General features: G+C 37.6%; 1 long non-coding RNA gene across 1 annotated transcript; it reads right to left on the bottom strand.

Annotated features, from left to right (window-relative positions):
• Positions 1-4,071: 4,071 nt before the first annotated feature.
• Positions 4,072-11,290, bottom strand: LOC137047710 (uncharacterized). Its single transcript, XR_010899231.1, has 4 exons — positions 10,921-11,290; positions 9,755-9,828; positions 7,278-7,360; positions 4,072-4,361 (listed from the first exon to the last, which is right to left on the bottom strand). It is a non-coding gene; the product is annotated as an uncharacterized lncRNA (long non-coding RNA).
• Positions 11,291-14,076: the final 2,786 nt, after the last annotated feature.

Genomic DNA, 14,076 nt, shown 5'->3' with positions numbered 1-14,076 from the left:
GCTAAATAGATAAAGTTTTCATCCTGAATTACAGGGACATATCAAGGTCAAGATCTTAATAATAATAATAATAATAATAATAATAATAATAATAATAATAATAATAATAATAATAATAAATATAATATTAAAATATTGATTATTAATGGGCTGTTTGTATAATGTATTATTAAAGACACGCATTTATTTGGACAATTAATAACATTAATAATGACAATAATGATTGTTGTAATCAATAGTGTATTATTAAAAGCCTAATGTTATATAATAATATTAACTATAATGTAATATAGGCTAATATAATTAATATATTAATAGCATAATATAATATAATATAATATAATATAATATAATATAATATAATATAATATAATATAATATATGACAATAAGCTATAATATAATTCATATAGGCCTGATATAGTAATATCATTCTTGTTGTCATTATTAATATTAGGCTATCATTTGTCAAATATAGCCTACATTAAGACAGAAGATTTAAGATTTCAAGCGGTCAAAAGAATCCCCGCGAAAGATTCAGGTTTGACAGAAGCTATATTGATTGTTTCAGAAAATAGTTTTTTTTTTCTTCCCGCAATTACTGTCGAGGGACTTAAGTAACCCATTTAACGTTACACGAGAACGGACTCCTCCTGGAGCGTTCGCTGCGTCGCTTCTCATAGACCACAGAGAGGAAATCATCATCACGCGGACTCGATGGCCCGAGGCGCTGCGTCGATGAAATTGGATATTTAAGGCAGCGGAGAAAGCAGTTCACGTTCACACTCAGCGGGCGCGCGGCCAGAGAGACAGAGGGTGTAGGCGCGCGCTCTGTCACTGCCTGACAGCTATATGACACTATAGTGTTGTGAACGAGGCTTCTTATAACGTGACCGAGAAGAGAACAAGGTACGGAAGGACTGAGCCCTCGTTCAACGCGGATGGCTTTTGAGGAGGACCGCGAGCGCTCACTTTAGCGCGCGCGTTACCAGTGCGTCACCTTTCAGAAGAGCGCGTGTCGGTGAACTCCAGCTGCAGGTAGGCGCATACAGCACTCGCACTTTTTATCTTTACAAAAACGTTTAATTGTACTGCGTTTCCTAACTTGTTATTTGACGTTATATATGTTATTATCACCACCACCATTTCTTAAATTATTCTTTCTGAATGTTTGTAATAGGCGACAGGCAATGCCTGCAACCAGCAAATGTTTTCCATTCATTTGCAGCAAAATGGTTCCTTTTGTAGCTTAATGTCTCAATTCACTTCAATCCAGAATAGATAGACATTAGATTTATTTATTTACTTCTTGATTATCCTGCTGTTATTGAACATGTTATTTGCATATAATGCTGGCATTTGGAAAGGGACAATCTTGACTTTGCTTGTTGAAAGCTCAAAATGTTGCCTGTCAATGTCATTGAATGCAAAACTATGCAGGGGTTTGTGCCCTTCTAGCTCGATCAATCGTGTCTTTTTAAGTGAAGGAACCCGCTTAGTGGAAAATAAAGCCTTTCCCATTTCACAGGTCCAAAGTCTTGAGGGGGATGAAGTGTGCTGTCAGCATACTGGAAACGCTAAACTGGCTTGTAGGAGGCAGAGAGCTGAGTGAGTCTCTCAACGAATATGTAATGCAACACCGACTCTGATTCTGCTGAGACCTGCGAATGAAGGCTCAGGAGGTGCAGAGGTCCGCGTGAGCCACTCTGTTAAAACTTGCAGTCCTCTTATAGTTCTGTCACTGCACCTAAATGTAGATGTAAAGCACAGCACGCTGGCGAAATGATAGATGGATATATGAGAGATGAGAATGAATTGGCACCGTGTTTTACTTGTCATATAACGCAGAAACAATTTAAAAAGCCTCTAGGTAGTTGAATATTTTTACATAGTGATTCTCCTTCCCCATTTACTTTTGACAATGACGAAAATACAAATTCACCGAATCCCTGGCTTTTCATCCGTATTGAAATCAAAAACGTTTCCTTGCTCCATCAATCCTTCAAACTGTCAGTAGGACAAAAATAGACGTCAGCATTGAAGCTAAGTGTGGAAAGATCATTTCTTTCATTGCATAATTTTTGGAACAGATTTTTAAAAAACAAAAAGCAAAGAAAAAATTACAAGACTATAAAAAAACCTCTCATGGTAAGCTTTGGTTGGCAGAAGTTCAGCCTGAAAAGAACCGTGGTGCTTCTGGCTGTTACCCACACAAAGACAAACACATCACCAGGTTAATACAAAACACTAAAATTATGCAATAAAAAGAAATGTAACATCATAAGAAAAATAGCATTCATATTTGATACTGAAATCATTAGTGATTTAGTGATTCTCTAAGTGATTTTCACTGCAAATTGCACATTAAAAAAGTTTTTTTAAAATATTTTACTGTAAAGTAGCTACATATACTGTCTGAAATTTACAGAATTTAAATTTGAATGGTAAATTATATATATTTTTTTGCAAACTACAGTTTACAGCAAACTTACAGTACATACTGTCTGATTAAATCTAATATATTAGTTTACTACGTCACTTAATTATTTTGTTAACACATTTTTACTGTAACTGTAAAAAATAAACATTTTTAGATTTTGTTGTTGTTTATTTTGGATGAATTCAGGTTGATTGGGATATTTTTTTTCTATTGAGACGACTGGGGAAAGGTGTCCCAATCAACCTGAATTCAGCCCTGAAAAAGAAAGCAGTCTGGAAGGGAGGGGACCGAAAATGACCTTGAATTGGGACTCAAACTCGGGACGGGAGCGCAACTGCAGGATATGTGCAATTTACATTTTTACAGTGATTTGTTTACACCTTCTCTTCTTATAAAATGGGTTTTTGTAATTTCCATCTATAAAATGGAAACAACACTTATGATGATATTGTTATTTTTCTCTTACTCAAGTAGACTCTTTAAAACCACTAGAATATTTCTAAAGAAGGAAATTATTTGTCCGGTATATAAATGCAGCAGCAAACAAAACCTATTAACCCGCATCAGAATTGGTTTCAACCATTCTCGAACCATAAGATGCAGTGTTGCAAGTGTGTAGCAAATACAGATATTGACTTTGGGCTCTACAGAAATACGTAAGACGATATGGTGCTATCATCTAATATGCTTATTTTTAAATCTTAACTTTGATCATAATACCAGCTAAACAAGCAAAGCAAGATCTGATAAAGCGTTCCGACACATCGCCGTGCAGTGTGTTGTTTCTCAGCGTTTCATTGAGCTTCTGTGTTAAAATCCATTTAATAGCCCCCTTTTTACTTTGACTAAAACAGAATGTGTCCAGTGTTCTCCTCAGACAACCTCGATATGCTTCCCTCGACCTGATTGTTCATCTGATTGAAGTAGAGTTCCTGTCCCTAGCAGGATGGCTGAGCCTGGTACAGAAGAAGGATGTTTGTTGGGCTGTGGATTGCAGTGGGCTTGTTGAAAACTGGGCATCCATTGTTTCGCACACAGGAAGAACTGTGTTGTGGGACCAAGCACAATGGATCCTCATACTGACCCCAAGGTCATTGCCCACACTTTCGCGCACAGCTCCACGTAGGCTTTATAATATAGGAAAGGATCCTTAAAGCAAGTCTCTGCACAGTCATTCGCATTGACATCGTCCTAAACGCTTCTCTGTAGGATTTGGCTATTGTTTTGATACGTACAGTACACCATTGTGGTCTTTTGAGGCAATAGGCACTTAACAAGGCTGAACACGTATATGTTTCATTCTGTGCCCTCAGTTGTTCTCATTAGCTTACATCAATTCTTTAATTACAATTTTCATTAATCGCTCGCAGCTTCCTCAACAAACCATGAAGACCCATTTAAATCCATTTCATTGAGGCACTGATAAAAAGCAATTCAGGTAAGCAAAGGAATAAATGCTTATATAGATGGCCTACTTTTTCTTAAAATAACTCGGCTTTATTGTGTGACAAATCTATGATTTCAATTCACCACTTCACTTTTTGACATTTCCTATTTCCCATGTGCCATAATCAGATCTCAGATCAACTCAAGAGCAGCCCCGTTTTTTTTCTTTGCTTTTTTGCATTAGTATGTTTATTCATTTTACAGTCCTTTTTTTCTCTACAACGCCAGACTGCGTCGTTTCACAGAGCACATCCGAACTCTCAGGTCCGTATTATCTGATCAGGTCCAGACTGTATTTCACTGTTTTGTCAGCACGCAAGTTTTTCCTACCAGCTCTTCTTTCAGTTCACCTTGCCGGGTCGTCCTTGGACTGACTGCTAAAGCGTCATGTAGTGCGTCTCCCAGCAGTTTCAAAAGTAGGTTGGACCCATTTTCGCAAAAGGAGCTGCCATATTTCACTGATTGCAGTCTTTCACCTTAATGGGAGGGAGATATAAGGATGTTGTAATTTGGAATATAAAGGCGAGATAATTAAATGAATAGTTCGGCCAAAAGTTCTGTCATTATTTATTCACTTTCATGTCATTTCAAACCCATCAACGTTTTGTTGTCATGTGCAAAAAGTACAGAATACCTAATATTAGCATTATTTTATAATTTCTTTTTTTATTATATATTTTGTTCAAGAATGTTCATGCAGCCATTTTCCATGTAGAACAGAAACAAACTGTTCATTTAAAGTGCCCCTATTATGCTATTTTAAAGGTTGCTATTTTTGTTTTGGAGGTTTTCCTACAATAGATTTACGTGCATCAAATATCTTTACTGTATCTGAACCACATAAATTTAAAAAATGTTGTAATAAATCCTGAAAGTAGCTAGCCTGACAAGCCAGACCCACATCAAGATGTTTGGTCTGGAAACTCACCATAGACAGGGCTCAATCCGAGGGGCGGGATAAACGGTTGTCTTTCAAATTCCCTCTGCACGCGATAGGATAGCGCTACACCAACCAGAGGCAGACGAAGCAGAGCTCGCTGACTGATTAAACATTCACCGTATCCGGACGGCTAAACTCTGAACACATCTTCCCTTTTTAAGAATGACTTCAGTGCCGCTCTTTGTTCTTTTCTCAGAGAAAAGCTTAACTCCAAGTCTTCCAGAGTCGTGGTCAGAGCTGATTCGAAAGACCGCTGCCGTTCGCCAGTTTCTGTGTTTACTAGAAGCACGCAAACGCAACTCGGCCGTCGTCATTATGGCCCCGCCCGCCGACTCTATACACGATGTGATTGGCCTGGCAAGAGTTAGGGGAATACAGCTCAGAAGGGTATTGAGAGTTCCTAGACGACACTTGCGGGCAAATTAAATTTGCTGCCGCTAGGGTGCGTCTAGATTTCTAGGCTAGAAAGTAGCACAATTTCGCATTTTTCACTGCAAAAATTAAAACACTATGACTACTAAATCTTTTAATACTATTTGAATAAAGGGTGATTAGGAAGTTTGATTAGAATTAAGGCCCGTTCACACCAAGGACGATAACTTTGAAGATACACTGTAAAATGTAACATGGTTGCCTTAAAATTTTATTGAGTTTATTGAAATTAAAAATTTGAGTTGATACAATGAAGGAAATTTGTTTAATAAATAGAAACTCAAAATATGATTGTATCTGAACCACATAAAAAATGGATAAATCATGAAAATAGCACAATTTGGCATGTTTCACTGCGTCATCAGAAATAACACACACACAATCACCCAATATGCCTACAAAATCTTTAAATAATATTTTAATAAAGGTTGTCGAATCTCAAAAAATGTTCATTGTAATAACTCAAAATTTTAATTTTAATGAACTCAAAATTTTAAGGTAACCAGGTAACTTTTTTTCTAAACATTTTTTTACAATGTAACGATACAGATATAGTTCTTAAAATCGTTCTCATTATTAAAGAATAGCAGAGTTCACACCACAGCGATAACGATAAAGGCACAGAGAAACGATATCGTTGGAATCACATTCAGAACGATTTTTTTCCAGTTGATGAACTATAAAATTGACAGCCAATTAGAATCCATTCTGCTATAACAAGCTCGAGCTTTTAAAGTGACAGACAAGTATGCGCTAAGAATAAACAGAACAATATCGTCTGCTGGTGTGAACACAAATATAGTTATCTTTATAGCTATCTTTATAGTTAACATTCTTAGTGTGAACAGGCCTTTATTGATGACTCGTTGCGGCAGTTCGGACAATAACTTTATTTGTTATGCACTTTGATCTTTAAAACTTTGCAGAACTTTTACATTCACAAACTATTACACACTAAAGCAAAAACATAATAGGGGCACATAAAAAAAAAAAATATTTTTTAATTAATTTGAATAAATTAGCATGATACTTCAAAGAATACCATGGCACATATAAAACACATGGCATTAACATCATGTTTTGTTTTTGATCAGTTTTTCAAAGCATCCTAAGCATAATCTGTATGCCGTGAATTAAACATTTGCCACCAGCCCTTCTGTTTCGTCTACCTCTGGGATATACTTGCCTGTGATAAAAATGGAAATGCTTTGCTCTGACTTTGCTCGATACCTGAGGAAGGCTCTCGAGAGATTCTCTGTCTTTGCTGGAAGGTGCCTTACGATGTCATTAACCTCACTTTAAGCAATTTAGGCCAGAGTGTCTGCGTTCCCCTGGCGTGGTCACACGTGAGGGGTAGGGCTAGTCCGATACAATATGAAACAGGAAAGTTATTTTCAGTGTTTGTGGTGGATGTGGTATTCAAGACATGGAAGCGTTCTTTCTCTCTTTTTCTCTTCTTCTCACATACGCGCCCTTCTATATCTCTCCCCCTCATTTACTTTGTCCTTTATACTCAGTCTGTGCCTCTTTATCTTTTTTTTGCAGTACGGCAGCAGAAGTGGGAGAGATGAAGGTGACCTGTGGCTGGGCCAGGGGCTGCAACACAGGACATGGGAGCTGCCTCTCACTCCCGCTCGTGTCTTGTGTTGCAGCCAGTGGAACGGTTGCACTGTCCACAAAAGAGACGCTCGGGGAACATTACACCATCTTCCAGTGGCTCCCTGCGAAATCATTTCACTACTCATCTTCTGTAAGGAGAGTCGATAATGATGTGTAAGTTCCCGATTAAAAGACATTAACGCTTATGTATAAATAAACGGATGCGTGCAAAGGAAAGGCAGAAAAGTAAACTTTTTTTTTTGGTGGCTGGTTTGATTTATTTTAAGAAACTAAGCCACTTTCTTGAATACACCTCGTTGAATACACCATGTTTTAAATGATTCATAATAAAAATATCTCTCCTGAGAAAAAACATTGCATTGCTATTCAATTCATAGAGTGAAAATTTCTTTGTAAGTACTTGGAAGCCTTGGTGAGACTTCTTTCAGACTATGGGTGCTTCTCAATATCCCTCCTCGTTTCCTCGCTCCTCCGTCCTCCATCCTGTGAAAAAAGAAACCGATCGAGCTCAGCCATCTTATAGGTCATCTTAACTCTCTAATTGCACCTCGAGGATCGAGGAGTGAGGAGGCTTGAGGAGTCGTGAGCAAGGATGCAGAGACTAAACATGACGCACATATAAATTCTCCTCCTCCTTCACATCTTGCCACAGTTTATGAATTATTATAATTATCATAAGTTTGTATAAAGAAAAAAAAAACTACACTGTAAAAAAAATATTTTGTTGGTTTAACTTAAAAAAAAAGTAAGTAACCTGATGGTTGCCTTAAATTTTTGAGTTTATTGAAATAAAAAAATTGAGTTGATACAATGAAGGAAATTAGTTTAAACTCAAAATGTCATTGTATCTGAACCACACAAAACATTTGACAAATCATGAAAATAACAAAATTTGGCATGTTTCACTGCTTCATCACAAATAAAAAAACACAAATTTACCCAATATGCTTACAAAATCTTTTAATAATATTTTAATAAAGTTTGTCGATTCTTAAAAATGTTCATTGTATTAACTCACATTTTTAATTTCAACGAACTCAAAATTAAGGCAACCAGGTAACTTATTTTTTAAATAACTTTTACAGTGTACTTTTTAACTTTAAATAAAAAAATAATAATTATGTATTAGCCTACATATGATGTACAAATACAAATTATGTATTCGCCTACATCTTAACTAATTCCTTTTCATCATCTTGGGCAATCCTATTTGTCATTGACTTGAATTGAAATAGCAACTTCGTCCCCTTCAATAAGTGCAAACATTTCAAATTGACAGAGTGAGACCATGTCAACACTGATGCACCTGTGTTTAGTTTAGGAAAGCATAAAATGCACACTCCGGCTGTCTGGTGCCTTATTAATGGCCTTTTATCTTCCTCAAGGTTATGCATGAATAACACAGATGAAGAAGCTTGGCTACTCCACACACATACAGATATATATATATACAAACACACACACAACGGAGGAAAAAGCAGCCTCAGATGATCTATTTGCTGCCATGTGTAAATATTCAGATCATGTTGCCGCTCGGCCAACTGAGACCCGCCAGTGCTGAAGAAAGGTACGCGGTGCTGCCCATTTAAACTTGTGAAATGAAGTAGTTTTCTATCCACTTGATTGGAATTTAAATCCTTAGAGAGAATTGTTTGTGTCAAAGTCAAACGCATTGTGTTGGGCTGAAGTCTGAAGGCAGCATGCAAGACAGGACTGACTGTGCATGAAAGGAGAAGTCTTCAACAAGCAATGCATGTAAAAATGTATGTAGGCTACATGCTTTTATTGTCATTTTTGACTTCATTTTGTTTATTTAGATAAATAATACTTGATATATCTATCAGTCTGCATCAGGCGCTCAGCTCGGAGAACGTTCAAGCAAAGCCACAGTTGAAACAAAAGCCACATGTGACAAGCAGAGATCTGCATATCAAAGACTTTTCTGCTCAGTGTGAATCATGAATGCTCGTCTTTGCACCTGGCAGTTGACAGTATGCATAAAGTCAGACTCAGAATGATTTACTGTGACAGATCGTGTAAGTAATGGGACCAACAGTTGGTTTTGTCATGCCCTTTCTCATGATTAGGGTGACCAAACGTCCTGTTCTCTCAGGACATAGATGTTTGGTTATAGGTATTATTTTGTAATATAACAATTTTCTGTCCATACAGAGGGGGCATACTTTAAATGTATTGAAATTAATAAGACATCTTTGAGTAAACTTTGAGTATCTCATTGCCGGGCCGAGTTTTGAGTTATCAAAATACGGTCACCCTATTCTTGATTAGGCTTGCAGCATGGACTAGAAAACGAAGCGCTCTCATTGGTAGAGTCGGGTAGCTGGCTCGCTGCCATGCCCTTTAGATTTGATTTTGTGCTTAACCTGAGTAGCTGCATTTCATCAAACTGTGTCCAGGTGCTGGTGTGAATGCACAAAACACAGTCTCCGCTCGGCAGATCTATAAATCAATCCCTTTATCAGCAAAATTCATGCGTATCTATTTACATATTCAAGGTCAATATTGCATGTTAAGCTAGGGATCTTAAGAAGGAGCTCTGCTTTTTTAAAATATTATCTCTACTTTGTGATATATTAACCTAAAATGTGCTTTATGTGTTAACATTAATACTAACTGGTTTATTGAGATAAAAATATTCATGACTGTATCCACCGGAATACATTAGGTCATAATGAATTTCATTATGTTTCAAGGATGTATCTTGAGCTGTCTAGTATGGCAGTTCGAGCATCTTTGAGCCTAAGCCTTTCGCCAAATCAAAGACTGTCAATAAATTGCATTCTTAAAGTGGTCCTGACTGAACTTCCTTTTGTTTTTGGGGTGTACTAGAATGCTTGTTCAAAAACATTGTTTTACATTATTACAGCAGCTCTCTCCCCAGTCTGGCTCGAACGTGCAGTTTAGTTCCCATTTTGATGAAGCCCCTCCTTCTGAAATACAAAATGTACTGTGATTAGCTGGCTCAGTGTAATGTGATTGGAACCATTGTCATGCCCCTTACCATAACCGCTTTTGACTCAGATGTAAGCATTAAGGATGGCGGTAATTTCAAACCGATTCAAGCCCGATTCAGACTTAAGAATGTTCACAAACAAGAGGATTTCACAGGACAATTCAGAGTGGTATGTTTTTTGTTGTAATTTTCTTACACATTTTAGATATGATGTTATACTAATCGATCACAAAACCAGGGTTGATATTCCTAAGGGGCAGTAATCACTATATCAAAACTAGTGACGGCTAGCAGGCTAGCTGAGGCAAAGCTTTTCCCTTTGTTTACATCATAGCAACTACATAAAACTTATAATTGGAACTGTTAATAAAAAATAAAAAATAATAAGAAGATGTACATGTTGTGATCCACAAATAACAGATTGTCCCAATAAAGTGAACTGGTTCGTTTCAGGAAAAGCTTTTGTGCGTATAGCATGCATTGTACTTTCGTATGTTCTGAAAGCGGTTCTCTGTAAAATGTGCAGCACACATAATCTTTGGGGTTATAATGTTCAGAGACAGTGTTTAAACTAAATTTTAACCACTTGTCAGCCTTAGGAAGGTCAAACAAATGTTTTGGAAATGAGGTGGACAATACAGCGTCTCTCTGACATAGCGTCCTCTCTAATGCAGCTCAACCAGACCTTGTCCCCTTTTTTTGCGTATTCCTTGGGCGGGGCATTATTTAAATAAGTAAAACTGTGACTTCACAAAACCCGGAAAAAACGCTTTGTAGTCCAAACGAGCCATTCATTGTAGTTCTTGTTTAATATAATATCTTCCTTTGGAGTGGAATTTAGGCTGTTACCTTGCAGATCTTTTTTCTGCTCGAACAGCAACATTGCCCACTTAAGTTTAAAAAATGAAAATGCAAAGTAGGACCCCTTTAATGGTGCGAGAGGATAAAATGCAAGATTTAAACTTTGTATATTATGATATGAAATTATCTTCTTAAATCCCTTTAAGAGTACATGTTTCTTAAAGGAACAGTTCACCCAAAAATTTAAATTCTGTCATCATTTACTCACCCCTGTGCTCTTCCAAACTCAAATGTTGAAGATTGCGCTGGTCCCTTTTTTCCGAACAGTTGCATTCATGCTAATGAAAAGCGAACAAAATAGAAAACAAACAAACTTAATTTTGGGGCAAACTGTTTCTTTATAGCAATAACTTCTTGTTTTTAGGAAAAAATAAAAATAAAAAAATAATGGAAAAATAATCGTTTCAAATGCTGTGAGAGAGAATGTGGAGGAGGGTTATTAAAAAAACATCTATACTCCGTTTATTTCTTTGATAGCTATCTCTCAGAGAGTTAAGACCTTCTGGTGCATTAAAAAAGACTAAAGCATGAGAGAAAAAGGGAAGAAAGACTGGATGTCCTTGACAAAGCGCTGAGCATTTCAGATGTGTGGGTGAGTCTCTGTTAAAGCATTCAACTGTGACACAGCGCACAGACAAGAGAGTTTTATTGCCACCTCTGTACGCTGAAGCAGAGCGCTTGAGTCAGCTTTGATAACACAAACATCGCCCTGCGGTGTCCTCTGCGGGGCTTATAATGGGAGAAATAATGGGCACTGATTTAGCAAAACAACACGCTATTGAACGGTATAATCTTGGCACACAAATTCTGTTATAAAAGCCAGGTGCTGTGAGTTTATAAAGGACAGACAAAGACTTGCTCATATCAGCAAAGCCATTAACAGTCACTAATACAAAGAAATATGTTGCCAGTAAAACCGTGGATGTCTGTGTGAGAAAAAACTGCAATAAAGCATGTGTTATTATATGTGTAATGAAGTGACTTTCTTTTCCTAAACATATCTAACCGGCTTTCATATCGACTGATCATCCCATCATCGTAAAATATTAAACACTCGGAGTGGAAAGACGCCGATGGGAGGTGCAGCGGATACACGGGGAGGTGAAATGGAGGACAGGGAAACCAGACAAGGTGACTCTATCTCTGCCAGTCTCTTTCAGATTGCTGACTAGAGCTCTCTCTTCTCCATCATGGTTTATTCATTTCTCACCCCAGGGCAGGGAACACTTCTGCTAACAGCCGTGTCAAGAAATAAATACGCTTAGTGTTTGTTGCTTAGTGTTTGTAGTTGTGCTGATAGATATGGCCTTAGTGAACTGTGGAATATGCTGCTATATTTCTCCTATTACTAAAAATAAGCATGAAGATGAAAGACAGCATGTTGTTTTAATTAGCATTAGCTACTACAGCTCTTCTTCTTTTTAATACTCTTCTATAGATATTATCAGATTAAAGGCCACTGAGCTTTGGCATTCGAGTGAACTAGGTGCATTTGGTTTGAAACTTACCTTGTGTCCGTTAAAAAAGTAGGCCTACATTTTATATAGTATGAATATATGTAGTCAGTGAAATCCGGATAAGACCACCATTTTGTCATTTTCATATGACCTACGACATCAGTCGCATTGCTTCACTTTAACAAATCCTCTCCTGTGGCCTCATGGAATGGTAAAGTGTCCATTGAATGTGCACTTCAAAAACTGTCCGTAAGTAGTAGGTCATCCAGGTACTTTTCACCTACAGTTTTATGAATATATGAATTTGGACATACTAGTGTTCACATACTGTTTTTGGACTATACAGTCTATATACACCGACTATACAGTATGAAAGCAGGCATACTTGGATGCACGGAAGAATTTCGAAGGCCCTATTTAAACCCGGTATTAAGATTTTGGTGTTTCGGTTGAAAATCCATCTCTTTGGTCCACTTTCAACGACTTCTGTCCTGATTCCTGTGAGTGGAGGGTCTATGGGTGGGTAAATGTATGGGTTTTTTCAGATCCTTCAATCTAATGGACAAAATAAGCTTGCGCGATTTACACATGAAATTGCCCGGAGACAACAGAAAAACACACAGAGAGCAGCAGCTTTTTTTCCATGCTCTGATAGCCGTAAATGAACTTTGGCTAACTTTCTGGAAAGATTCATCATTCATGGGGTATTTTGTTTCTGAAACGTTTTATCTTGATATTTTGTAAATGTTAATACTTTTTTCAGAATGTTCACTTAACAATCAAAAGTAGCATTCCCAAAATGCTTGCAGAGCAATACAATTGAATGCTCAAATATTTTTAAAGCATCTTTAAAAATTGACATCTTGAAGGGTCAGGGAATATTCAGAAATAAGATTTTCTTAGCTGTTGGTCCAGGCTTGTCTGTCTTTCTAGACCAAGCTCAATCTTTTAAGACTGAACATTGGTCTGGTGAGTCTGCTCTGTATTTTCTATTGCACAATAGGCAGTAGATGCTGGTTTATGGAGGTTATTACAGGTACACACTCTTAAAAATTAAGGTTCTTACATGGTTCTTTGGCAGGATATATAGTGCCATGAATAACCTTTAATATAACAAGAACCTTTCCATTGCACAAAAGGTTCTTTGTAGTGCAAAAAGGTTCTTTAGACTATAAAACTGTTAGAATTTTTTTTCGTTAAAGAACCTTTTACAAAATGGTTCTTTGGGGAACCAAAAATGGTTCTTCTATGGCATCACTCTGAAACCCCATTGTTGGTTCTTCCTGGCACCTTTATTTTTAAGGATGTAGTGCTGGTCTCGTCATACTGCTCTCACGCAAATCTGAGCTGGTTGGTCCAACAGCACTCCAGCTTCGCATGCTGGGGACCAGCAAAACAGCATCCCATTGTCTCAGCATGGAAAACCTACCTGCTGGTGAACAGCAATGCTGGATTTTCCAGCATGCCTAACAATCACTCAGCACACCTCAGCAACCGCACAACAAAGCTATGGCAAACACTTAGATGAAAATGTGTTACAATCATTTTGCTGGTGATGATTCACATTTTTGTCAGAACGTTGTTGTCTTATGTAAACCCATAACGTTTTCCAGACAGATATTTGTGTGAGTGCTTGGGATGTTCGTTTGATGGCCACCAGCCATGAAAGCACCTCAGCATGCAGCAGCACTGAAGGATGTCATTGTACTCGCTTTTGATAAATGTGAGGGGGAGTGAAGCAAGGAACAATTCTAGCAGTGTTATCAGGAGCAAACAGGCAGCGTCACGGGGCCCCATCTGCAGGAACGAGATCAGGGCCGTGTTGCTCGCCTTCCTTCACGAGCGTGGACAGGCCATGACTCATTCAGCTGGCAGAGGGATGGCGATTCTCTAGTCTAGAGCATCTT

The sequence above is a fragment of the Pseudorasbora parva genome, chromosome 19 (assembly GCF_024679245.1).
Source record: "Pseudorasbora parva isolate DD20220531a chromosome 19, ASM2467924v1, whole genome shotgun sequence".
Taxonomy (NCBI): domain Eukaryota; kingdom Metazoa; phylum Chordata; class Actinopteri; order Cypriniformes; family Gobionidae; genus Pseudorasbora; species Pseudorasbora parva.
The sequence above is the reverse complement of the archived record's forward strand: the minus strand, read 5'-3'. Positions and strand labels throughout refer to the sequence as shown.